The 25,025-nt window shown below is 36.5% G+C and overlaps 2 protein-coding genes and 1 pseudogene across 2 annotated transcripts in view; 1 reads left to right on the top strand and 2 right to left on the bottom strand.

Annotated features, from left to right (window-relative positions):
• COMMD1 (copper metabolism domain containing 1) overlaps positions 1-25,025 on the bottom strand; it is a 186,505-nt gene that overhangs the window by 78,338 nt on the left and 83,142 nt on the right. The gene's annotated exons all lie outside the window — the stretch shown is intronic.
• Positions 1-25,025, bottom strand: part of B3GNT2 (UDP-GlcNAc:betaGal beta-1,3-N-acetylglucosaminyltransferase 2) — a 197,195-nt gene that overhangs the window by 170,999 nt on the left and 1,171 nt on the right. The gene's annotated exons all lie outside the window — the stretch shown is intronic.
• Positions 17,503-19,694, top strand: LOC128773520 (mitochondrial import inner membrane translocase subunit Tim8 B-like; annotated as a pseudogene).

Here is a 25,025-nt window from a genome sequence, read left to right as displayed (position 1 = left end):
AGCTCAGAGCCTGGAGCCTGCTCCTGATTCTGTGTCTCCCCCTCTCTCTCTGCCCTTCCCCCACTCATGCTCTGTCTGCCTCAGAAATAAATAAATATTAAAAAAAAAGATGGCAACAGATACATGAAAACATGCTCAACATTACTAATCACCAGGGAAAGGCAAATCAAACCACAATGAGGTAACACCTCACATCTGTTACAATGGCTATTATTTAAAAACAACCAAACAAAAATAAACAAGAGACAAATGTTGGAGAGGCTATACAGAAAAGGGAACCCTAGTGTACTGTTGGTGGGAATATAAACTGGTACAGCCACTACTGGAAAACGGGAGGGAGGTTCCTCAAAAAATTAAAATCAGACTACCATATGATCCAGCAATCTCACAGAAGTGAGTATACATCTGAATAAAACAAAACCACTATCTTGAGGAGATATCTAATTACCTCCATGTTCACTGCAACATTATGCACAATAGCCAAGACATGAAAACAAATAATCTAAGTGCCAATGATGGACGAATGGATAAAGAAATATGATATATATACAAACACACAGTTGAGTATTATTCAGCCACAAAAAGAAGGAAATCCTGCCTTTTGTGACAATATGGATGCACCTTGAGGGCACTGTGTGTGTGTGTGTGTGTGTGTGTGTGTGTGTGTAAAATAAGTAAAATAAGTAAAGTGTGTGCTAAGTATAATAAGTCAGAAAGAGAAAGACAATACTGTTGTTCTCACTTACATGAGGAATCTAAAAAAGCCAAATTCATAGAAATAGAGAACAGAATGTTGGTTGCCAAGGACTGGGAGGTGGGGGAAACAGGGAGATGTTGGTCAAAGGGTATAAACTTCTAGCCACAAGATAAATAAATTCTAAAAAAAAAAAAAGGTAAATAAATTCTAGGGATCTAAAGTACAGCATGGTGAATACGGTACAAAGGACAATATTATATACTCAAAAGTTGCCAAGACAGTACATCTTGAATGCTATCACCACACACACACACACACACACACACACACAGAGTAGTTATGTGAGGGGATAGAGGTATTAATCTTATTGTGATAATCATTTCACAATATATACAGGTATCAATAATCATGTTGTACACCTTAAACTTACATATGTTCTAAGGCAGTATCTCAATAAAACTGGAGGGGGGGGGGACTTAGTTGAGAGGAAAAGAAATTACAAGTCAGAATGGTATTATTTAAGTTTGGGTAGAAAATAATATTATAGTAAATATCTTAAATTTTCAAAATACTATGCTGATATAGGGTCGACAGGCCTGAAAAAGTAAGATACTCTGATATAATCATAGAACAACCTCAAAGTTCTTCCCAAAAGATTCAATACAAAATTCCTACTTAACCTCCCTGTAACGTAAACATCAACAGCAAAAGGTATATGTATAATTTACTTATGTGTAAGGTACAATCACATACACTATATGGAAATTCACTAGATTTGGAATTTTAAAAATTTTTAGGTCTTTCCTTTAGTTGAAAAAGATCCTAGGTCTAGTTTTTCTTTGTGCAGACTGCAAGTAAAATAAAATACTGTCTCCAAGACATTTAAATCCAAGCACAGTGCGAAGACTTCTTCTATAACCTCATCACCTAAATACTGCTAATTACAGTATAAAACACATAGGGAGAATATTTTATGACCAGAAAATATTAACACAAATATTTACGAACAAGTTTGAAAACCTCAATGAAATCATAATGTTAACTTTACAATTTGTCCAAAAACCAAGAAAAAATCTGAAATGTTATATCAAAGTTTAATCCCCAGGTCACTGAACTTCTCAATTAACCTTTTTCTTTACTATTAACCTAATACAGTAATGCATTTTCTCGGACACAAGCCAAAAATAAATTATTCAAGCCCTCCACCCTTTTCTACAACATTTTAAGTAAACAAAATGAAAACACTTTATTGGAATGATTAAAAATCAAAGAAATACATATTACTATTTCAGTTTAGTATGACTTTTTAAGAATAGAAAACAAAGCATTTCACCAGAAAAATATGGAAAATACTTAAAAGGATACAGAGTAAAAAATATAGATATCCCCTCACCCAAAAACAATCTGCTAAAACATTTTTTGTGTATTATTTTGGTATTTTTTTCCCGTGCAAGTACATATATATTTATAAAATTTGGATTATGATGGCTGTATAACACTGTACTAAAATGTCAATAGTAAATTTTGTGTCTTTTACCAGAATAAAATAATTTTTTTCATTTGGATTATGCTATGTATACAGTTATGTATCTTGCTTTTTTCCCCTCACACTGAACATTATTTCATGAACATTTTCCAATAAAAAATTGTAAATAATTGCTCATTAAATAATTTGTAAAAACATTACTTTTTTAAAATATGTTTATTTTTGAGAGAGAGAGAGAGAGAGAGAGAGCGAGCATGCACGCAAGCAGGAGAGGGGCAAAGAGAAAGGGGGACAGAGGATCCAAAGCAGGCTCTGCACTGACAACATCAAGCCAGATGTGGGACTCACACTCACAAACCATGAGACCGTGACCTGAGCCGAAGTTGGACGCTCAACTGACCGAGCCACCCAGGTGCCCCAAAACATTACTGTTTTAAATGCCTGTATAGTATTAATTCATAGAGTGGTATAACTATTTATATGGTTATTCCCTAATCCTCCTTCACCAGCCCTCTATTCATTCTTCTATTAATGGACATTCAGTTGTTTTTAATTTACTACCACATAAATTTCAAATAAATATTTGCACAAAAAAATATTTGTTCAATCTCAGGTTGTTTCCTTAGGCTAAATTCCTATGAGTACCCTTTTATCTCAACACACACACAACTCAATTTTTGTGTTCCATGTTTTTTAAGTAATAAAAGTTTACACTGTTAAAGCCACTGGGTGGTTTGGTTTTTTTCCTAACCTTGTCTCATTTTCCTCTGTCAACTCTTCAGAGGTATCTACTTTTTTTTTTTGATTACCATTCCATGAAAATTTTTTTAAGTTTATTCATTTGTGACGGAGAGAGAGAGAGAGAGCGCGCATGTGTGCACACACAAGCAGGGGAGGGACAGAGCGGGAGAGAGAAAATCCCAAGGAGAATCTGTGCTGTGCAGAGCCTCCTGCAGGGCTCCATCCCATGGGGCCCAATCCTGCAAACTATTACATCCTGACCAGAGCTGAACTCGAGAGTCAGATGCTCAACCAACCTAGCCACCCAGGCACCCCACCATGTATATTTTTTAAGTGGCTTAGTTATTTTTTAAAACTTTATATAAATGGTGTCTGTGAAGTACATCTACTTCCCTTAATTGCACAGGAACCCAACTCTTAGCTACCAACACTTAGTATGGAGACAGAAAGACCCATGTCTTTAGCCTTACTCATCTCTTAACTCTGATTCCACTTCAGGTTCACAAACAAGTTTCTTTTTTTTAACATGACAAAGTCTTTTGAGTTTCTATTTTTTTTATATGTCACTTCTACTGGAGCACAGGGGGTACAAAGTATGAATTTATAAGAATTATGTTATTTAGAAGTACCCCTGCTCAATTGTTAAAAGCAAATAAAAACCTCAGATGAGAAAGAAAGCACATTCCAAAGACAACAAACAGCTAAATATACTGCTAAAATAACCCTCATGATTTGTTCATCAAGTACACTGGTCCCCATTTCACGTGAAGGGAGAGGAAGCACTGGTAAATAATATTAGATGACTGATCCTAGAATATCTGACTTATACTTTCTAGAACTCTCCTCCTTCACAATCAAAATTCAAAAAGTAAAATTCAAAAAATTCAAAAAGACAGCAAAAAGAAATGTCAAGAACTGTGGTTTAGCAACTTTCCTAGGGACCTACAGAAGAATTAAAAACTACATTATAGAGGGGTGCCTGGGTGGCTTAGTCAGTTAAGCATCCAACTCTCCATCTAAGCTCAGGTCTTGATCTCAGGGTCATGAGTTAAACAAAACAAAACAAAACAAACCCAAAAAAACTACATTATGGTAAAAAAATTAATAAACAACCTACACCCTGAATTAGACACTCCCTATCCTCCACATATAAGAGTAAACTTACACATTCACAGGTTGGGGTTCTTTTATCTAAAATATGTCAAAAGGAAAAACTCACTCAACCCCTACCTCATTCCATATACTAAAATAAAGTCAATCAAAGACCTAAATATAAGAGCTACATGGGAGTATATCTTAGTGACACAGATGTGGCAATAGATTCTTAGATATAACATCAAAAGCATGAATAACAAAAGAAAAACTAGATAAACTGGAAAGAAGTAAAGTTGTTTTTCTGTGTTTTCATCTTTCATCTTAAGAGAAAGGCTAATTTTATAAACCTTATGATATAAAAGGCATTAACCTCCTTGACTCAAAGAGTTTATATGAAGAGGAAACTGAAAAACTTTCCACCAAATCCAGCATGTAAAATAACTGAAGCCATGCCATGGCCAATACTTCTCCAATCCTATACTCTTCATTTCTCTTATCTATCATTGACCCCCTCCAACTTCACCTCCTTCACAGGTTTTATTTACTTGCCCATTAAAGGTCCACATTTCTCGAAGTTCTGCTCTTGGCCTTCCTTCTGCTCCTCAATAATCTGTTGAATTCAATAACCACTAAACAAATGCTCCTAATTTCCAGACCTCTCCTTTTGCCAAGCCTACATCACTGAAAACCAGACCCCAAATTTCCAAGTTCCTAATAAACATCTCAAGAACAGTTCAGCAAAAAAATAGAACTTGTTGGTTTTGAAGATTCTCAGTCTCTCCAGATGCAAACAATATTAAAATAAAAATGGCTTCCAAACAAAGTTCAAATCCAAGGCATTGCCAAGAAAACATGGTCTAGAAGATGAGGTTGAGAATGTAGCTATAAAATTCTTTGTCATAACTTCAGAAAGCTCTGAGGTAGTGCTTCTGAGTACCACTCAGTTCAACAAGCAATCCTTTAAAGATTTTAAAAGTACAACTCACAGATTCTTTTAATTAAACACTAGAGCTTCCAACGAGCTAAAGGCCATTGTCCCTTAGCAGAATCCCAAGACACAAAATAGCTTATCTCACCGAGATTTTTAAGTGTGGCTTTTTATCTAATGGAGTGAGCCCAAATAAGATTTATAGGAGATCCATAAAGTTTTTAAGAGAATTATATGGGCAGAAACACTGCCCATTTGGACTGAAAGGAACACAAACAGTATAAAATAAAGAGTCCTTTCAGGCAGGGAACTACACAAATGCAATACAGGCTACCTTTCATAGAAAAAGATAACTCGAACTGTAGAACCAAAAGCCCAGGAGACAAAACTAAGAGCCATGGAGAAATTCCCAGATTCTGAATTCTAATCAAAGAACTACCAACCTGTGTTTAGTTGAATTTTAGAAGCAGTACGAAGTAATGGCACCTTTGTGACAACATTTTCCCTCCTTTTGAACAAAAGGGCCTACAGAGGTTATCTTTGTCTGTCTGGCCTGACCACTATATTCTCGGTGTGTCAGGAGCAGATAATTTGCCTCTGGTTTCACAGATCTTCAGAGAGAGAGGTAATATACTCAAGGAGCTGAAATTAGGGAACTACACCTAATGAGGCAAAAACATCTATGCTCCATCCAAACCTAGACTTGATGTACATAATGATATCCTGCACTATAAGCTGATACTATAAAGGAAGAGACTTTTGCAGGATATTGAGAGGGGGCAAGTATATTTTAAATGTGAGAGGAACATCAACAATTTTGGCCAGGAATGTACTGTAATGATTTAAAATATGTTCACAAATTCTTTGACACCTCCTTCAAAAGGTGGAGCCTAATTTCCTTTCCCTTAAATGTGGGCTAGACTTGGAGACTTGGTTCTAACAATAAAAAAAAAGAAAGTAACTTCCAAAGAATAGAGTAAGGAAAGGGGAAAATGGTTAACTTTACAACAGAGAAACTTGGTAAACACTACCTTCACGCGTGACGAAGGCTAACATCAAGAGTCAGGTCATGTGGACTGCACGTAACGTCTAACATGGTGTGATGAGAAAGGCACTTCACCTCTGCTATAATCTTTCCCAAAACCTGTAACTCCAGTCGAACCATGAGAAATACAACAGACAAGCCCAGAATGGGAGACATTCTACAGGATGACTTAACCAGTACTCTTCAAGACTGTATGGTCATGAAAACTAAGGAAAGATGAGGGACTGTCACAGACCAGAGGAAGCTAGGGAGATGCGACAACTATATGCAATTTAGGCAATTTAGTCAGCAACTTAGTGGTACAACTGATTGGATCCTCGAACGGAAAGAGAACATTAATGGAAAAACTGGTAAAATAAAAATGAAATCTGTAGTTTATTTAATACCAATGTACCAAAGTTAGTTTCTTATTTTTACAAACACACCATGGTATAATATAAAATGTTAACAGGGAAAACTGAATGAGGAGAATAAGGGAACTCTTTCTACTATCTTTGCAACTTCTGTGTAAATCTAAAACTATTTTAAAAATAAAGTTAATCTATAACTTTCCCTCCTCCCTCCAAGATCATACCTATTTCAGAGGGTTGGTAAGAGGACTGGATGAGTCAATGCATAGAATAGTGCCTGGAGTATGAAGAGGATATAATAAATAATAACTGTTACTATTCTTATATTAAACACTATATTTGCTAAATGGATGAAAATTAAAACATGATAATGCACCAACAAGAGCTAACTTATTAATTCCATACTTGTTATACTGCTCTATTCCCCATTATTTCCCAGCAAAAATAAACTGTGGCATATACATACTTTAAAAAAAATGTTTAATTTTGAAAGAGAGAGAAAGTGGGAAGGAGCTGAGAAAGAGGGGAACAGAAGATCTGAAGCGAGCTCCATGCTGACAGCAGACAGCCTGATGCAGGGCTCAAAGTCACAAACCTTGAGATCATGACCTGGGCCGAAGTCAGGTACTTAACCAACTGAGCCACCCAGGTGCCCCTACTTTTTTTTAAAAACAGAAGTAATGGCGTACCAGTCAGTGACTAAGCCATACAAGGCACTGTGGCTTCCTGCTTGCTTTTTCTTTCTTGGATCACTCACTATGGAAGAAACCAGTTTCTATGTCACTCTATGGCCAACAACCAGAAAGTAACTGAAGCCTCATAAGTGAACCCCGGTATAGATCCTACAGTCCCAGTCAACCCTTGGGATGGCTATAGCTCTGGCCAATATCCAATGCAACTCAATAGGAACCGTGAGCTAGAATCACTTAGCTAATCTCCTCACAAATCCCTATCCCAAGTCCTACATGAGATAATATATGTTTGTTAGTTTTAAGACCCTAATTTTAGGGGTCTAAAATTATCTACTACTATGTAGCAGTAGATAAGTAATATATGGATTCTCACCCTTATTAATTCATTCAAAAATTTATCTAACACCTGTTTTAATATTTTGAGGCTTTAAGGGATACAAATATTAATAATAAATTGTAGGCTTCTTGAAGGTATAAACTAATAAGACAATGTAATGGACACATAATTGGTTTTGTTTATACAGTATGCCTAATTCCTTTGCAAAACTACTTACTTATTCTGTGTAGTATCAGCTGTCAATCTACACCTTATCCTTGTCAAAGAACTGGACAAATATTACAAGCTTAAATTACCCTAATTCCTATAAAGAGTGACTTCTCCATGGGTAGCTATGTGACCTAAGCAGGAAAAATAAGCATCAGTCTTTAATCAACCCATATATATTGGGAAGAGAGAAGCATCTCTTTCCCCACTGGTATTGCTAAGCTGAAAAGATGAGTATGGGCCTGATAAGTAAGCTTGTTTACAGAATAAGATGAACAAAGCCAAGACATATCTAAAGCCAGGAACCATTTTTGGGCTTCCTAAGTACATAACCCACATAACTCATTTTTTTTTTTTGCTTAATTAATTTAGACAACAATATACATGCTTTGTTTTTTCTTTAAAAAATTTTTTTAATGTTTATCTTTGAAGGAGAGAGAGAGCACAAGCGGGAAAGGGACAGAGAGAGAGAGGGAGACACAGAATCCAAAGCAGGCTCCAGGCTTTGAGCTGTCAGCACAGAACCTGACACAGGGCTAGAACTCACAAACTGTGAGAGCATGACCTGAACCGGTCAGATGCTTAACGGATGGAGCCACCCAGGTGCCCCGTGTTTTTTCTTTTAAATCTTTGTTGTATCAAATACTAAAGTTCAAAATATCCTGAGAATTCAGATTATCAGAGCCAATTGACATAACTGGGGAGGAATTCATGACAGAGGTATTTAGTAGTATGGACTGTGAAGAAGAGAAAAAATTTTACCACATAAAAATGGGGAGTGGATAAAGAACATTCCAAAGAGCAACAACATACACATATATGGAAAACAGAGTTCTGCTTGGTTGGACTATACAATATATATAGGTGATTGGGCATAGAAGCCTTAAATTATTTTCTTAGAAGACAAGGCTGTTTTCTTTAGACTAAGAGAGTGTATGAAGGGGAAGTATCACAGGATGACCAATCAAATTCATTTTGGATCAATACTATTTGATGTGACCAGTCATTTAGCTATGTACTCACTAGCTTTATCATCATAATTTGGTTCATGCTTCTCTACATATCCAGAAGACTATTAAATGACTTATTAAAATTCAGCTATACTTCCTTTGTTATTGACTTCCTCTAATCTACTTATGTTAATAACCCTGGCAATAAAAAGAAAGATGAACTTATTTGGCAGTTAATCGGAGCTGGTTCCTAGTGACTACCACTCATCATTTATTGCTACCTGCATCTTGAGTGATACTGCTAAGCTCTCTTTAATTAATTACACACAGAGCTATCAAGAAAGTTCAGAAAAATGAGAAACCTGAAACTTAGCTTCCAAGTTCAAGAGTCCCACTTTCTCTATTCCCAATTGAGAAATCTTTTTTAAAAATCCACACAAAAGTGCTAAGAATGGTCTTATACCATACAGAAAAATTAACTCAAAATGGGTCAAAAACTTAAACGTTAAGAGCTAAACACATAGGGGAAAAGTTTCATGACACTGGATTTGGCAATGATTTCTTAGATAGGACACCAAAAGCATGGGAAACAAAAGAATAAATAAACTGGAGTACATTAAAATTAAAAATTTTTGTGCATCAGGGGCATCTGGATAACTCAGTCAGTTGAGTGTCCAATTCTTGATTTTGGCTCAGGTCATGATCTCATGGGTTGGTGGGATCGAGCCCTGCATCGGGCTCTGTGCTGTCGATGCAGAGCCCACTTGGGATTCTCTCTCTCCCTCTCTCTCTGTCCTTCCCCCACTCATGCTCTCCCTCTCCCTCTCTCTCAAAAATAAATAAACATTTTAAAAATTCTGTTCATCAAAGGATATTATCTAAAAAGTGAAAAGGAAACCAACTGAATGTGAGAGAATATTTGCAAATCATATATCTGTAAGGGACTGATACTCAGAATATATATAAGGAACTCCTATAACTCAATAATAACACCAAAAGCAACAACAACAAAAGGTTAAAAAATGGGCAAAGGACTTGAATAGATACTTCTCCAAAGAAAATTTACAAATGGCAGATAAGCATAGGAAAAGATGTTTAACATCACTAATCATTAGGGAATCAAAACCACAATACCACTTCACACCCATCTGGATGGCAATTTATTAAAAGAGGGAAGGAAGGAAGGAAGGAAGGAAGGAAGGAAGGAAGGATTGACAAGGATCTGCAAAATCTGGAATACGCATGCATTGCTGGAAAGAATGTAAAATTCTGCAGCCACTGTGGAAAAACAGTTTGGTAGTTCCTCAAGACGTCAACATAGAATTACCATATGACCCAGCAATCCCACTACTAGGTATACACCCAAAAGAATTAAGAGCAGGGATTCAAATAGATATTTGTACATCCATGTCCATATCAACATTATTTACAATAACCAAAAGGTGGAAAGAATTCAAATGTCCATCACTACAAATAAATAAAATCTGGTATATACATACAATGGAATAGCCTTAAAAAGGAATGAAATTCTGATACATGTTACAACAGAGATGAATCTTAAAATATTCTACTAAGCAAAATAAGCCAAAGGGCAAATATTCTATGATTCCACTTATATGATGTACATAGAACAGGGAAATTTATACACACAGAGAGTTAAAAGAGGTTACTAAAGGCCAGAGAGAGGTAGGAATGGGGAGTTACTGTTTAATGAATGTAGAATTCCTGTTTGAGGATGATGAAAAAGTTCTGGAAAGAGAAGAATGGGGATGGTTACACAACATTGTGAAAGTGCTTAGTACCACTGAACTCTACACTTAAAAACGGTTAAGTGATCAATTTTATGTCATGTATATTTTATACAGTAAAAAAAACAAGAGCTAAGAATGAGTTTGGGCCAGAGGCCTTCTGCATTCATCTTGGCAGTAGAGCAGGGGCATACATGGAATGAAGCCCGCAGCCAAGCAGCCAGTATACAAATACTAGAAAAACACAAGCAGTTTCCACATTGCTGAGCATGATACACTGTCACCCTGATCTTAGCACAAAGAACTTACATCTAAAATTATTTCCAAGTCCTATTAAGGCTTGGTGTCCTGGCTTCCTTTCAAGCACCCCATCTGTCCCCAAGAATAGAACCACAGAGTCTGAACAGCAACAATCTGAAAGAAGTCCAACACCAGGGGCCAGCTGTTGGCAGGCGACTAGTCAGAAGCTGAAAACTTGAGCAGTGGCAAAGCCCCATTCTCACAGGGTCAATGAGTTTACAAAGACAAACACTCAAACCTCTCTCTCCCTCTTTAAATCATTTTAATGAAATATAATATACATACAGGAAAGGACACATCTTAAGAAACAATAGTTTCTTTCAAAGTCTGGTAGGAAAAGTTTAAGTTCAGGAAACCCAAATGCATCTCTTTATAAATTTGGAGTTTAAAAATAAAATTACTTCAGCACAAGCAGCATTTTCTCAGCAGCCAAACGTTAAATAATTTCTTTTACTTTTTCCCAAGTGGAAGGGCTAATTATAGCTATTAGAAAACTCAAGTTGTGTATTGGATGGTCACCTTAGCAATAAAACTATTAAACTAGGATCATCAATTTAAACTAACATACTTATGCAAAAAACCCAAAGAGTTATCTCTAATCCTCACTTTCTTTCCTTTTCTATATGCCTTCCAACTCATCTCAAAGCAATTCATCTGCATTCAAAACATTTCTTCTGTCTGCTCACTTCTTTCCACCTTGACTGCTAAAATTATCTCCATCTTCCCTGCTAATATCATCTGACCTGGACCACTACAATAGCTCCAAGTGTTCTCCTGGCTTCATTTTTTTTCCCCTTTGGCACAATACTAATTTTTATTAGTTATCCCTGGGCTTGATAAATTTTGAAACATGTTACAATAAAATTTAAAAAGGAAAAGAAGTGTCAAAATTGTGGAACAGAATTTGTCAGAAGACTATATAACTCCATTTGGAAATGCAGTATGAATTTTGGCTCTGTTCATTCTGGATACTTAGCCTTGCTAACAGAAAGAAGGATGGAGTTTTTTGTTTTGTATTTTATTTTTACTTTGAGATCTCATTTTACCTAAATACTATCACACAGAGATTTGGAAGCAAAAAAAAAAAAAAAAAAATTGCTTTTAACGTGCAAAAAAACCAATTCCAATCTTAGTGATATATATATATATATATATATATATATATATATATATATATATATATATATTTTTTTTTTTTTTTTTTTTTTTTTTTTTTTTTTTGGCAGGGGGATCTTGGTATCATGGCTTCACTCTGGAATGTACTACAATCCATCCTTCACACATGAATCAAAGTGATCCTATAAGAACATAAATCATGTTGCATCATTCCTTTGTTTGAAACCTTTCAATGGTATCCTAATTAGGGTAAAAGTCGAAATTTCTTACCAAAGCCAACTGCTTGCACCTTAGCTGTTCCCTCTCTATTTTGTGCTCCTAGATCAGCCTGCCTCCTTAGAAAACCCTTTCCTCATTCAAGCTAAAACAGTAGCCCCTTACTTTGAAGTGGGATCTGGGCACCACTTTTTTTTTTTTTTTTTTTTGAGAGAGCATGAGAGGGGGAGAGGCAGAAAGAAAGGGAGACACAGAATTCCAAGCAGGCTCTGCACTATAAGCACAGAGCACGATGCTAGGCTCAAACTCACGAACCTGTGAGATCATGACCTGAGCCGAAGTCAGACACTCAACCGACTGAGCTACCCAGGTGTCGACACCCATGGACATCCCTAATTTTTTAAAGCTCCCTGGGTAAGTCTGATATTCAGTGACATTGAGACCACCACACTAAATGAGTCTTGCTTTTGCTTGCAATAATTTTTCTGCCAATTTATTTCTTGCTACTTCTTTCTGCCTATGGGTTGAGAAACTGAAAAACCAACATGTAGGAAGTGATAAACAAACAAATAAACAAACAAACAAACAAAAACCCAGAAACGACCAGTATCAGAAACCTGTATTAAATCCTACCAAAGGTCACACCTATCTGTTAAATGCAAGGGCTATATTCATAAACTCTGAAGAATTCATTCTGCCTGTACCAACTTTTCTTAGTTCATGACTCTCAGCTCTGAATAAGAGATATGAAGTTGTCCAAGAAATCAAATGCAAATGTTACCTCCTCAGAACTGCCTTCCTTAACTTTATGGGTAAAGAGGGCCATTCCCTCTTCTGAGCTTAGGTAAGGTTCTTGAGTCTCTGATATAGTTTCTTACACTAAGTGCTACTATTTTTCTTTTTCTATCAGCTCCATAAGAGATTTCTCTGTGTTGTTCACTGATATATCCCCAACGCCTACACAGTGTCTGACACAGGGTAGATGCTTAGTAAATAGTGGATTATGTGATACATTTATTCATTCAACAAATATTTACTGAACATCACGTGCCAGGCAGCATCCTAGAACATTAGGACACATCAGTGAAGAACACAGCAAAAATCCTTGCCCCCTTATATACTAATGAGGAGTACAGGCAACATTAGTAAGTAAAATAAAAATATATACTATGTTAGTTACTAATAAGTGGTAGGAAGAAAAAATAAAGAAGAAAAAAATAATCTATGATAACAAAAGGTATATCAGTGGTTGCCCAGGAATTAGACGGAGAGAGGGAAAGACCATAAAGGGGTACAATGAAACTTTTGGGGACCGATAGACACATCGTGTCTCTTTTTTTCCCCCACTTATACACAGGGTTTTTTTTTTAATATACTGTACAGTACTATAAATATATTTTCCTTACGATTTTTTTTTTACTGTATTTGTTTATTTTAATTTGCATCCAAGTTAGTTAGCATATAGTGCAACAATGGTTTCAGGGGTAGATTCCTTAATGTCCCTTACCCATTTAGCCCATTCTCCCTCCCACAACTTCTCCAGTAACCCTCTCTTTGTTCTCCATATTTAAGAGTCTCTTGTGTTTTGTATCTCTCCCTGTTTTTATATTATTTTTGCTTGCCTTCCCTTGTGTTCATCTGTTGTTGCCTGAGTTGTTACTGTTAGCCATTATGACAGGTGTGAGATGGTATCTCATTGTGGTTTTGATTTGTATTTCCCTGATGATGAGTGATGTGGAGCATTTTTTCATGTGTCTGTTGGCCATCTGGATGTCTTCTTTGGAGAAGTGTCTGTTCATGTCTTTTGCCCATTTCTTCACTGGATTATTTGTTTTTTGGCTGTTGAGTTTGATAAGTTCTTTATAGATTTGAGATACTAACCCTTTATTTGATATGTCGTTTGGAAATATCTTCTCCTATTCTGTCGGTTGCCTTTTAGTTTTGCTGATTGTTTCCTTCTCTGTGCAGAAGCTTTTTATTTTGATGAGGTCCCAATAGATCATGTTTGCCTTTGTTTCCCTTGCCTCTGGAGACGTGTTGAGTAAGAAGTTGCTGAGGTCGAGGTCAAAGAGGTTTTCACCTGCTTTTTCCTCGAGGACTTTGATGGCTTCCTATCTTACATTTAGGTCTTTCAGCCATTTTGAGTTTATTTTTGTGTATGGTGTAAGAAAGTGGTCCAGATTCATTTTTCTTCATGTCACTGTCCAGTTTTCCCAGCACCACTTGCTGAAGAGACTGTCTTTATTCCATTGGATATTCTTTCTTGCTTCATCAAAGATTAGTTGCCCATATGTTTGTGGGCCCATTTCTGGGTTCTCTGTTCCATTGATCTGAGTGTCTGGTTTTGTGCCAGTACCATACTGTCTTGATTATTACATCTTTGTAATACAGATCGAAGTCCGGGATTGTGATGCGTCCTGCTTTGGTTTTCTTTTTCAAGATTGCTTTGGCTATTTGGGGTCTTTTCTGGTTCCATACAAATTGTAGGACTGTTTATTCTAGCTCTGTAAAGAATGCTGGTGTTATTTTGATAGGTATTGCATTGAATATGTAGATTGTTTTGGGCAGTATTGACATTTCAACAATATTTATTCTTCCTATCCAGGAGCATGGAATATTTTTCCATTTTTTTGTGTCTTCTTCAATTTATTTCATAAGCTTTCTATTGTTTTCAGTGTATAAATTTTTCACCTCTTTAGATTTATTCCTAGGTATTTTATGGTTTTTGGTGCAATTGTAAATGGGATCAATTCCTTGATTTCTCTTTCTGTTGCTTCATTGTTGATGTATAGGAATGCAACCAATTTCTGTGCATTGATTTTATATCCTGCCACTTTGCTGAATTCATGGATCAGTTCTAGCAGTTTTTTGGTGGAACATTTTGGGTTTTCCATATAGAGTATCATGTCATCTGCAAAGAGTGAAAGTTTGACCTCCTCCTGGCTGATGTGGATGCCTTTTATTTCTTTGTGTTGTCTGACTGCTGAGGCTAAGACTTCCAATACTATGTTGAGTAACAGTGGCAAGAGTGGACATCCCTGTCTCATTCCTGACCTTAGGGGGAAAGCTTTCAGTTTTTCCCCATTGAGAATGATATTAACGTTGGGTCTTTCATATATGGCTTTTATGATCTCGAGGTATGATCCTTCTATCCCTACTTTCTTGAGGGTTTTTATCAAGAAAGGATGTTGTATTTTGTCAAATGCTTTCTCTGCATCTATTGAGAGGATCATGTGGTTCTTGTCCTTTCTTTTATTGATGTGATGAATCACATTGATTGTTTGGTGAATATTGAACCAGCCCTGCATCCAAGGTATAAATCCCATTTGGTCTTGGTGAATATTTTTTTAATGTATTTTTGGATCCAGTGGGCTAATATCTTGTAGAGGATTTTTTGCATCCATGTTCATCAGGGAAATTGGTCTACAGTTCTCCTGTTTAGCGGGGTCTTTGGTTTTGGAACCAAGGTAATGCTGGCTTCATAGAAAGAGTTTGGAAGTTTTCCTTCCATTTCTATTTTTCGGAACAGGTTCAAGAGAATAGGTGTTAACTCTTCCTTAAATGTTTGGTAGAATTCCCCTGGAAAGCCATCTGGCACTGGACTCTTGTTTTTTGGGAGACTGATTACTAATTCGATTTCTTTACTGGTTATGGGTCTGTTCAAATTTTCTATTACTTCCTGTCTCAGTTTTGGTAGTTTATGTGTTTCTAGGAATTTGTCCATTTTTCCAGATTTCCCATTTTATTGGTGTATAATTGCTCATAATATTCTCTTACTATTGCTTTTATTTCTGCTGTATTGGTTGTGATCTCTCCTCTTTCATTCTTCATTTTATTTATTTGGGTCCTTTCCTTTTTCTTTTTGATCAAGCTGGCTAGTGGTTTATCAATTTTGTTAATCGTTTCAAAGAACCAACTTCTGTTTTCACTGATCTGTTCTACCATTTTTTTGGTTTCGATGGTATTGATTTCTGCTCTAATCTTTATTATTTCCTATCTTCTGCTGGTTTTGGGTTTTATTTGCTGTTCTTTTTCCAGCTCTTTAAGGTGTAAGGTTAGGTTGTGTATCTGAGACCTTCCTTCCTTCTCTAGGAAGGCCTGGATTGCTATATACTTCCCTCTTATGACCACCTGTGCTGTGTCCCAGAGGGGACCCATTCTGTCTCTTGACTACAGTGGTAATTTGGTAAGTGTATACACCAGCCAAAATTAATCAAATCAGATACTTCAAATGGATACAGTTTATTGTATGGCTATTATAGCTCAATGAAGTTTTTAAAAATAAAGCAGGAAGTGGAGAACTAAACTTTTTTTTTAAGAGAAACATTTTTTTAAAATGTTTATTTTGAGAGAGAGTGTGTGTGCATGAGAACTGAGAAGGGACAGAGAGGGGGTGAGAGAGAATCTTAAGCAGGCTCCACACTGACAGCACAGAGCCCAACACAGGGCATGATCTCATGAATCATGAGGTCATGACCTGAAGCAAAATGGAGAGTCAGATGTGTAACTGACTGAGCCACCCAGGCGCCCCTGGAGGACTGAACTTTTAGAGAGGTGGTCAGTGAAAGCCATATTGAGAAGATAAATTTAAAATTAAAAAAAAAAAAAGATGTCAGGAAAGTGGAAAGGTCAATATTGCAGATATTTCAGATATTTGAGGGAAGATCAACCCAGAGAAAGGGAACAACAAATGTACAGGCCCTAAAGAAGGAGCATGCCTGTTATATTCCAGGAATCAGCAAGAAGACCATAGGGTCTAGTTACAGAAAAGGAATAAGGGAGACAACTATTAATCTGATTGAGATAGGAAACCACTAGAGTGAGGTGAGAGCCATGAATACATGATTTGTCTTACACTTTAAGAGAGATACTCTGTTGACATACTACAGTGTGTTGAGAATAAGTTAAAGAGGAGATGCAAACAGACCAGTTGGGAGGATGTTGTTATAATCTAGAAGTGTTGGTGATCTGAACAGAGGAGTGGGGGGTAATGAGAAGTAGTAACATTTTAGCTATATTTTAAAATTAAATCCAGCAGGATTTGATGACAGACTAGATGTGGATGTGAGAAAAAGAGAGGATATAAACTGGAAGATTGGAGGTGCTACTAACTGAGATGCAGAAAATGAAGGAGGAATAGGTTTGGGAGGCATATAAGGAACTTAGTTTTCGGCATATTCAATTAAAAAAAATTATTTTTAATGTTTATTTATTTTTTGAGAGACAGAGAGAGACACAGCATGAGCAGGGGAAGGGCAGAGAGAGAGGGAGTCACAGATTCTGACACGGGCTCTAAGCTCTGAGCTGTCAGCACAGAGCCCGACGTGGGACTCGATCTCACGAACTGCGAGATCATGACCTGAACCCAAGTTGGATGCTTAACCGACTGAGCCACACAGGTGCCCCTCAATTTTTTGATACCCTTTTCACATTTAGGTAGAATTCTCAAGTATGTCACAAATATATACCTGGAATTTAGGCAAGGAATCCAGCTTGAACATATAATTTAGAAATTGTCAGCAGCAGATGATATTTAAACCCACGAAAATGGTTAAGATCACCTAGGAAGTGTGTTGTAGATAGAAAAGAGGACCATGGACTTGATGCCGGGGACACTCCAACTTTTAGATGTTGGGGAAATGAGACAGAACCAGCAAAAGATACCTAAAAAGGGGGAAGAAAAGAGCAGACTAGGAAGCGAGGAGGAAAATCAGGCAAATGTAGTATCCTGGAAGAACAAGTGTTTTAAAGAAAAGAGAATTCAAGTATGTCAAATGTTGCTCCTGGGTCAAGTAACTGAAATCTCAAAAGGCTGTTACTTAAGATCAAAATAAATGCAAAGCATTATATAAGTTTTTAAACAAAGACTTAACTAAGAAAAACCAAGTACTAGATTAAGAGTGGAGCAAACTAATATTTAACACATCAAAAATATGAAATACCACTTCTTATTACACAATAAGAAGTGCAATATATAAAACATACTCAAAATGTCTACTTTTCAACTGGTAAATTATCCACTACTGAATAATTCTGATTTTAATCTTTCATAACTAGATAACAACTTTAAACTTAAATTTTTCCCCATTAATTATTACATATTCACTGTTATGTAACTATCCATTCTAATTAGTAATGTTAAAAGTATTTTTTAGCATCTTTTTCTTTTTTTGGTAAACATTTCCTTCTGTACAAGGTATTTTTTGTAAATAGCTAATTCAGAGTTAGAATTTAAAAAAAAAAATTTTAATGTTTATTTATTTATTTTTTGAGAGAGACAGAGACAGAATGCAAGTGGGTTAGGGGCAGAGAGAGGGGGAGAAACAGAATCCGAAGCAGGCTCCAGGCTCTCAGCTGTCAGCACAGAGCCCAACGTGAGGCTCGAATTCACGAGCTATGAGATCATGACCTGAACCAAAGTTGGACGCTCAACTGACTGAGCCACCCAGGCGCCCCAGTCAGAATTTAAATACTAAGTTTTGGACCTCCACGTTTGTTTTTCAACAAACATGAGCAGTGTGTTTCACAACAGCTTTCAAGGGAGACAAAATTTCTTACTCTTTTTCTTTTCTGTGTGGTTATAGACTTTAGACATTGTCTTCTGTAAATTATATATTGGAACTATAAATTTAGGACATCAACTTTAGAACACAAACTTTTTTTAATGTTTATTTTTGAGAGAGAGAGAGAAAAAGAGAGAGAACATGAGCAGGGGAGGGGCAGAGAGAGACACAGAATCCAAAGCAGGCTCTGAGCTATTAGCACAGAACCTGACACAGGGCTTGAACCCACAAGTGGTGAGATCATGACCTGAGCTGAAGTTGGACGCTTAACTGACTAGCCACCCAGGGATCCCTAGAACACAAACTATTAAGAAACACATCTTAGAGCTACAAAAAAGAGTTGGTCCATTCAGAACTAAAGTTTAAATAAACTCCATGTTCTAAACTGGATATAAAATATAAAACAAATAATTTATTTTGAAAAATGCATTCTAAACTGATTCAGTTCCCCCAAACTGTTAAATTTCTTTCATCAGTCCCTACGGTTTGTTTATTAAGTTAGCTTCACTAATTTCTCTGGAAGCTTTCCTTTATTACATTGCTGAAAGTGAAAATCAAGCTTATAAGAATGATCAGAAATAGGCCAACCATTACAGCTTATATACCCAAATGAGATATCTAAGCTCCCCTTGGTAGCTATTTAGAGTAAAGCAACACGATCTTCAAATGGTGACTGAGCACTGATAAAATACAGTGGCAATTTATTCATTCTGTATATCCTATCTTTATATTTCTTAATTTCTTCCATACATTTACATACACACACATAAAATGTATGTATGTACATATGCGTCTATGCAAGAGAGAAAAGAGAGTGTCAGAGAGGGAATGTGTGTGAGTTTTAAACTTGGCTTCTTCTCCTCTGACACAAAGCAGGGAGTTCTGGTGGCATTGCTCAAGCTTGTGAAGCTATAGTGGTGCATAAAGAGCTCAGCAGAAATTGGTTATTACTGGCCCAAGCTTGAGGAGGACCATGGCAGCTGGGTTAGGCAGACAAAGCAGAGTTGTAGCAGCTGGTGGCAGCCGAACAGAAGGCGCACACGGTTCCCTGCACAGGTGCATCCCTTCATGGAGCTATGCTGGGATAAAAGTGTGCAGAAGCCAGGGAATCACCTAGACACTTGCACTGAAAACTGTCTCTCTACTGTGTGGACTGCTTCATTGACACTGCTCTTGCTATCACCAGTCAGTTTGCCCAGACTGTACACAAAGGAGAGCAGTAGGCCATCCCCTGGAAGAATGACAGAAGAAGCAAAGGTCTTATTATTAAGTAGATCGAAAGGCCAGTGGTGGAAGGTCGTCCGCCAGATGTCAGCCATTGTCATGTCAACTTGAGGCTGTTACCAAACCCATTGGTATTAAAAGTAACACATCAAATGTTCGAAAAGTGAAGTTTATTTATTTGTAATTCAGAAATTCCATGTTGTATCACAACAATTATTCAAAAAATGTGAATCCTCAAAAAAAACCCTGAATAATAATCATAGGTTTTAGCAGTTTCTCACTCCTTATTAGCCAGAATTACACAAGATCATCAGTGCATTTAGTTTTAGAAGGAATTGTGGAAATTAAATATAAGTCAATACTTTCCTTTGAGATTGGATGTTTACCTATCCTTCAGCCAAATGCTGGCTTTTTAATCCAGAGTCTAAACTATTTTCATTCTTTAAATTAGAGTGAGTATATCATTGTATATTCCCCATATCCTACTTGCATATAAATGACGGGACTGAACATATAATGAGTTGGTCAGAAAAACAATCAGATCAGTCTAAAGGCAGTCTATCTTCTTCCCTAGGTCTGCTGAAAACCCACAAAACTAGAGGATGTTTGGTACACTAAAACCTAGTCGAGAAAAGGCAATAACAGCCATTTAAAAAAAAAAGGGCAATAAAGAAACAGAACATTGTATTTCAGGTCTCTACAGATAGGACACTTCAAAATGTATATGAAAGAACAATTTTTATTAAACATTTATTACTAAATGGTTGAGAACTGAGGTTGTGGCTAAGTGTTTCCTCACAAAATGTCTTATTGGTCTTGAAAACAAGAAGTCACAAAAGAGGCCTGCCTGGCTGGCACAGTGGGAAGAGCATGAGACACTCGATCTCAGGGTTGTGAGTTTGAGCCCCACAATGGGTGTAGAGATTACTAAGAAAAATAAATAAATTTAAAAAACAGAAGTCACCAAAGAAAAACTGGTACATCTTCATAAAATACCAAGATTCAGTCATTAAAAAAAATAACCAATAAATGAAACTCCACTAAATATATAAATTATCCCCCTAAAAGTTACTATTTAAAAAAAAAAAAAAACATTCTATGGTAATCTCTATTTAAGTTCCAGGAAAGAAAACAACATGGAGTTAATTAAGTACATGAAACAACAAAACTTTCTTAAAGACACATGTCAGATTCCAACAGTCCTCAAGCCTTGGGGACCCTAAGTGATTTATGACTAAATATGATAGGCTCTCAATCACACAAGTAAAGCATTTGATGTACTTTTCTTTGTACATGAAATGTTCACCTCAAAATCTTCTGTGTACTGCTACCACTGAATTAATGTTTTATTCTTGCAAAATTTTTTATTTCTACTGAAGAAAAATATCCACTATAAGTAATTAGGTCACTAATGCATACTCATTTTCTCTAGCTCTACAGATTTCCATAAATGTATATGCTTTAGTGAGTGACTTCTCTATTATTTTGGCTTCCTCATATCCCAAAAGTATTTTATATTGTATTAATAAAAAAAAGTCAATGCACGTACATACTTGGCTGCGGATCGTCAAATGTACTCCTTGGACCAAAGAGAGAAGTAATGCAGACAAACTGAGCAGGAGAAAGCAATTTAAATAGAGAAAGGAAGACAAAAAACCCACCACTACCGCAACTAGTTCCTGAACAAAAAGTCCCCAGGCACTCCATAAATTATGGTAAGTAGAAGTATGTTGACATATATTGAATTCTTACTGTAAAAATTTGATACCAAGTTCTATTTACACTTTAAACCAGATTATTTGCCTACCTTTAATATGGTGGTTCTCAACTCCACATAAATACAGGAATCATAAGCTTTTTTTTTTTCAATATATGAAATTTATTGTCAAATTGGTTTCCATATAACACCCAGTGCTCATCCCAAAAGGTGCCCTCCTCAATACCCATCACCCACCCTCCCCTCCCTCCCACCCCCCATCAACCCTCAGTTTGTTCTCAGTTTTTAAGAGTCTCTTATGCTTTGGCTCTCTCCCACTCTAACCTCTTTTTTTTTTTTTCCTTCCCCTCCCCCATGGGTTTCTGCTAAGTTTCTCAGGATCCACATAAGAGTGAAAACATATGGTATCTGTCTTTCTCTGTATGGCTTACTTCACTTAGCATCACACTCTCCAGTTCCATCCACGTTGCTACAAAGGGCCATATTTCGTTCTTTCTCATTGCCATGTAGTACTCCATTGTGTATATAAACCACAATTTCTTTATCCATTCATCAGTTGATGGACATTTAGGCTCCTTCCATAATTTGGCTATTGTTGAGAGTGCTGCTATAAACATTGGGGTACAAGTGCCCCTATGCATCAGTACTCCTGTATCCCTTGGGTAAATTCCTAGCAGTGCTATTGCTGGGTCATAGGGTAGGTCTATTTTTAATTTTTTGAGGAACCTCCACACTGTTTTCCAGAGTGGCTGCACCAGTTTGCATTCCCACCAACAGTGCAAGAGGGTTCCCGTTTCTCCACATCCTCTCCAGCATCTATAGTCTCCTGATTTGTTCATTTTGGCCACTCTGACTGGCGTGAGGTGATATCTGAGTGTGGTTTTGATTTGTATTTCCCTGATAAGGAGCGACGTTGAGCATCTTTTCATGTGCCTGTTGGCCATCCGGATGTCTTCTTTAGAGAAGTGTCTATTCATGTTTCCTGCCCATTTCTTCACTGGGTTATTTGTTTTTCCGGTGTGGAGTTTGGTGAGCTCTTTATAGATTTTGGATACTAGCCCTTTGTCCGATATGTCATTTGCAAATATCTTTTCCCATTCCGTTGGTTGCCTTTTAGTTTTGTTGGTTGTTTCCTTTGCTGTGCAGAAGCTTTTTATCTTCATAAGGTCCCAGTAATTCATTTTTGCTTTTAATTCCCTTGCCTTTGGGGATGTGTCAAGTAAGAGATTGCTACGGCTGAGGTCAGAGAGGTCTTTTCCTGCTTTCTCCTCTAGGGTTTTGATGGTTTCCTGTCTCACATTCTGGTCCTTTATCCATTTTGAGTTTATTTTTGTGAATGGTGTGAGAAAGTGGTCTAGTTTCAACCTTCTGCATGTTGCTGTCCAGTTCTCCCAGCACCATTTGTTAAAGAGACTGTCTTTTTTCCATTGGATGTTCTTTCCTGCTTTGTCAAAGATTAGTTGGCCATACGTTTGTGGGTCTAGTTCTGGGGTTTCTATTCTATTCCATTGGTCTATGTGTCTGTTTTTGTGCCAAGGAATCATAAGCTTTAAAGAATACTGATGCCCAGGTTCCATCCCCCTAGATTCTTATTTAATTGGTCTGAGCAATGTCCTAAGCATGAAAAATTTTAAAGCCCCACAGGCAATTCTTATGTGCAACCATTATTGAGAACAACTGATTTTAAATGACATAAACTGAAGACAGTAATTTCGTTGTTTTGGGGTATATAAATACACATACATGCATGTACACATACACAGAGTTTGAAAAAGTTGGTCACTCTTCTTGGAAGCAACCTCTTAGTATCCTAGGCTCATCACTTCTCTCACAAGCTCATTCAATGTCTACATATGAAAATAACTTTGACTTTGTTACCTATAGATGTTCTAAAAACTGGAAATATGATATAGTGGATTACTTCACAAATAATATTCACTTAGAAGCTGACAGAAGAACTAACCAAGGATCCAGGTCTCACAAAAACATTTCCTGTAAGATCGAGGCTGTATATTTTATTGCCGGAATAGGTTAAATTATTGTTTACTTCTTTTACAACTTTTCTTGTTAAGAATATATTTGCATTCAAAGCATTTTGTGGGTTAAAGAGCAACTTTAATCATTTTCATGGTAAACTTTTTTTTTTTTTTAAAGACAGAGAGAGTGCGAGCAGTAGAGGGAGGGAGAGAGAGAATCTTAAGCAGGAGCCACATCCAGCACAGAGCCCAACATGGGGCTAAATGCCACGACCCTGAGATCATGACCTGAGCTGAAATCAAGACTCAGATGCTTAACTGACTGAGCCACCCAGGAGCCCCAATGGTGACCATTTTTTAAATCAAAAACTTTGAAGTATAAGTAATGTCCAATATAGTGCACATTTAAAGTATATAATTTCCTAAGTTTTGAAATATGCATACACCCATGAAACTGTTGCCACAATTAACATAATAAATATTTTTATCACTTTTAAAAGTTTTCCCACACTCCTTTGTAATCTAATCTATCCCTCCCTCTACTCTTAACCTAGGCATATACTTTTTGTCATGATTACTTTGCATTTTCTAGGATTTTATATGCGTGAAATCATACATTATGATAAAAAGTTTATATCTGGCTTATTTCACACAGCAAATGACTTTGAGATTCAGCCATTTTATTGTGTTTATCAGAAGTTCTTTCCTTTTTATTGCTGAGCAATATTCCTATCAATACTGTTGACTACCATATTGTACTACCAACTTGGTTTTTTGGCACAGAATATTGTGAGAAGCTAACAAAAGCTCCTAAATGTTGGTGTGGATGGTTTTTCGAAAAAATCAATGTAGTGATCTTCATTTTACTACGTTAGCTCTGTCTAAAACAGGTAATGTATTTATCTCAGATACCTTCTCTAGAAATTGGGGATATACTACCTCACCTGTGTAATTCACCTTAGTAAGGGCTTATGGACTCTCTGACTTCTAAGACCTGTTGATTATATTGTGGTAACTAAACTTTCTAGAAACAGCAATGCCCACTTATTTACATATTGTCTGTGGCTGCTTTTGAGCTACAACAACAAAGTTGAGTACTTGTGACAGAAACTATATGGTTGTCAAGCGTAAAATATCTCACCACTTAAAAAAAAGAGTTTACCAACCTGTTCTAATTTATCACAAAATAACCCCGAAGCTAGCCAACAAATTATTTGTAGTGATTTACTGATTGACAAAATCATTCTACACACACACACACACACACACACACACAGAGTAGAATGTCACTTTGGGTAACAAGATCAAAGAAAATATTTTAAATATGTTAAAGTAGATTTAAAAATCCCTATAGCAGTACCCAATAAATTCAGATGATATGTAAATTACTAAAATCAAAAGGCACATAATAAACCTGAGTTCAAACAGTAAGACAATATCAAATTAAAGAAGTACTATAATAGCTTTCTAGGAATGTCTTAAAATAGATATGTATGTTTTCAATTCCTGCCCAAATGATAAATATTTAAAGACAAAATGAAATAATCACTATTGCCAAATAAAAAATGAAGAGCCTGGAAAAATGGTTGGTAAACTTAGATATCCAAGTGTACTTATCACACCTTTCTAATCTGTCA

Source organism: Panthera pardus, unplaced genomic scaffold (assembly GCF_024362965.1).
Source record: "Panthera pardus isolate Hobbes unplaced genomic scaffold, ASM2436296v1 HiC_scaffold_25, whole genome shotgun sequence".
In the NCBI taxonomy this organism is placed as follows: domain Eukaryota; kingdom Metazoa; phylum Chordata; class Mammalia; order Carnivora; family Felidae; genus Panthera; species Panthera pardus.
The sequence above is the reverse complement of the archived record's forward strand: the minus strand, read 5'-3'. Positions and strand labels throughout refer to the sequence as shown.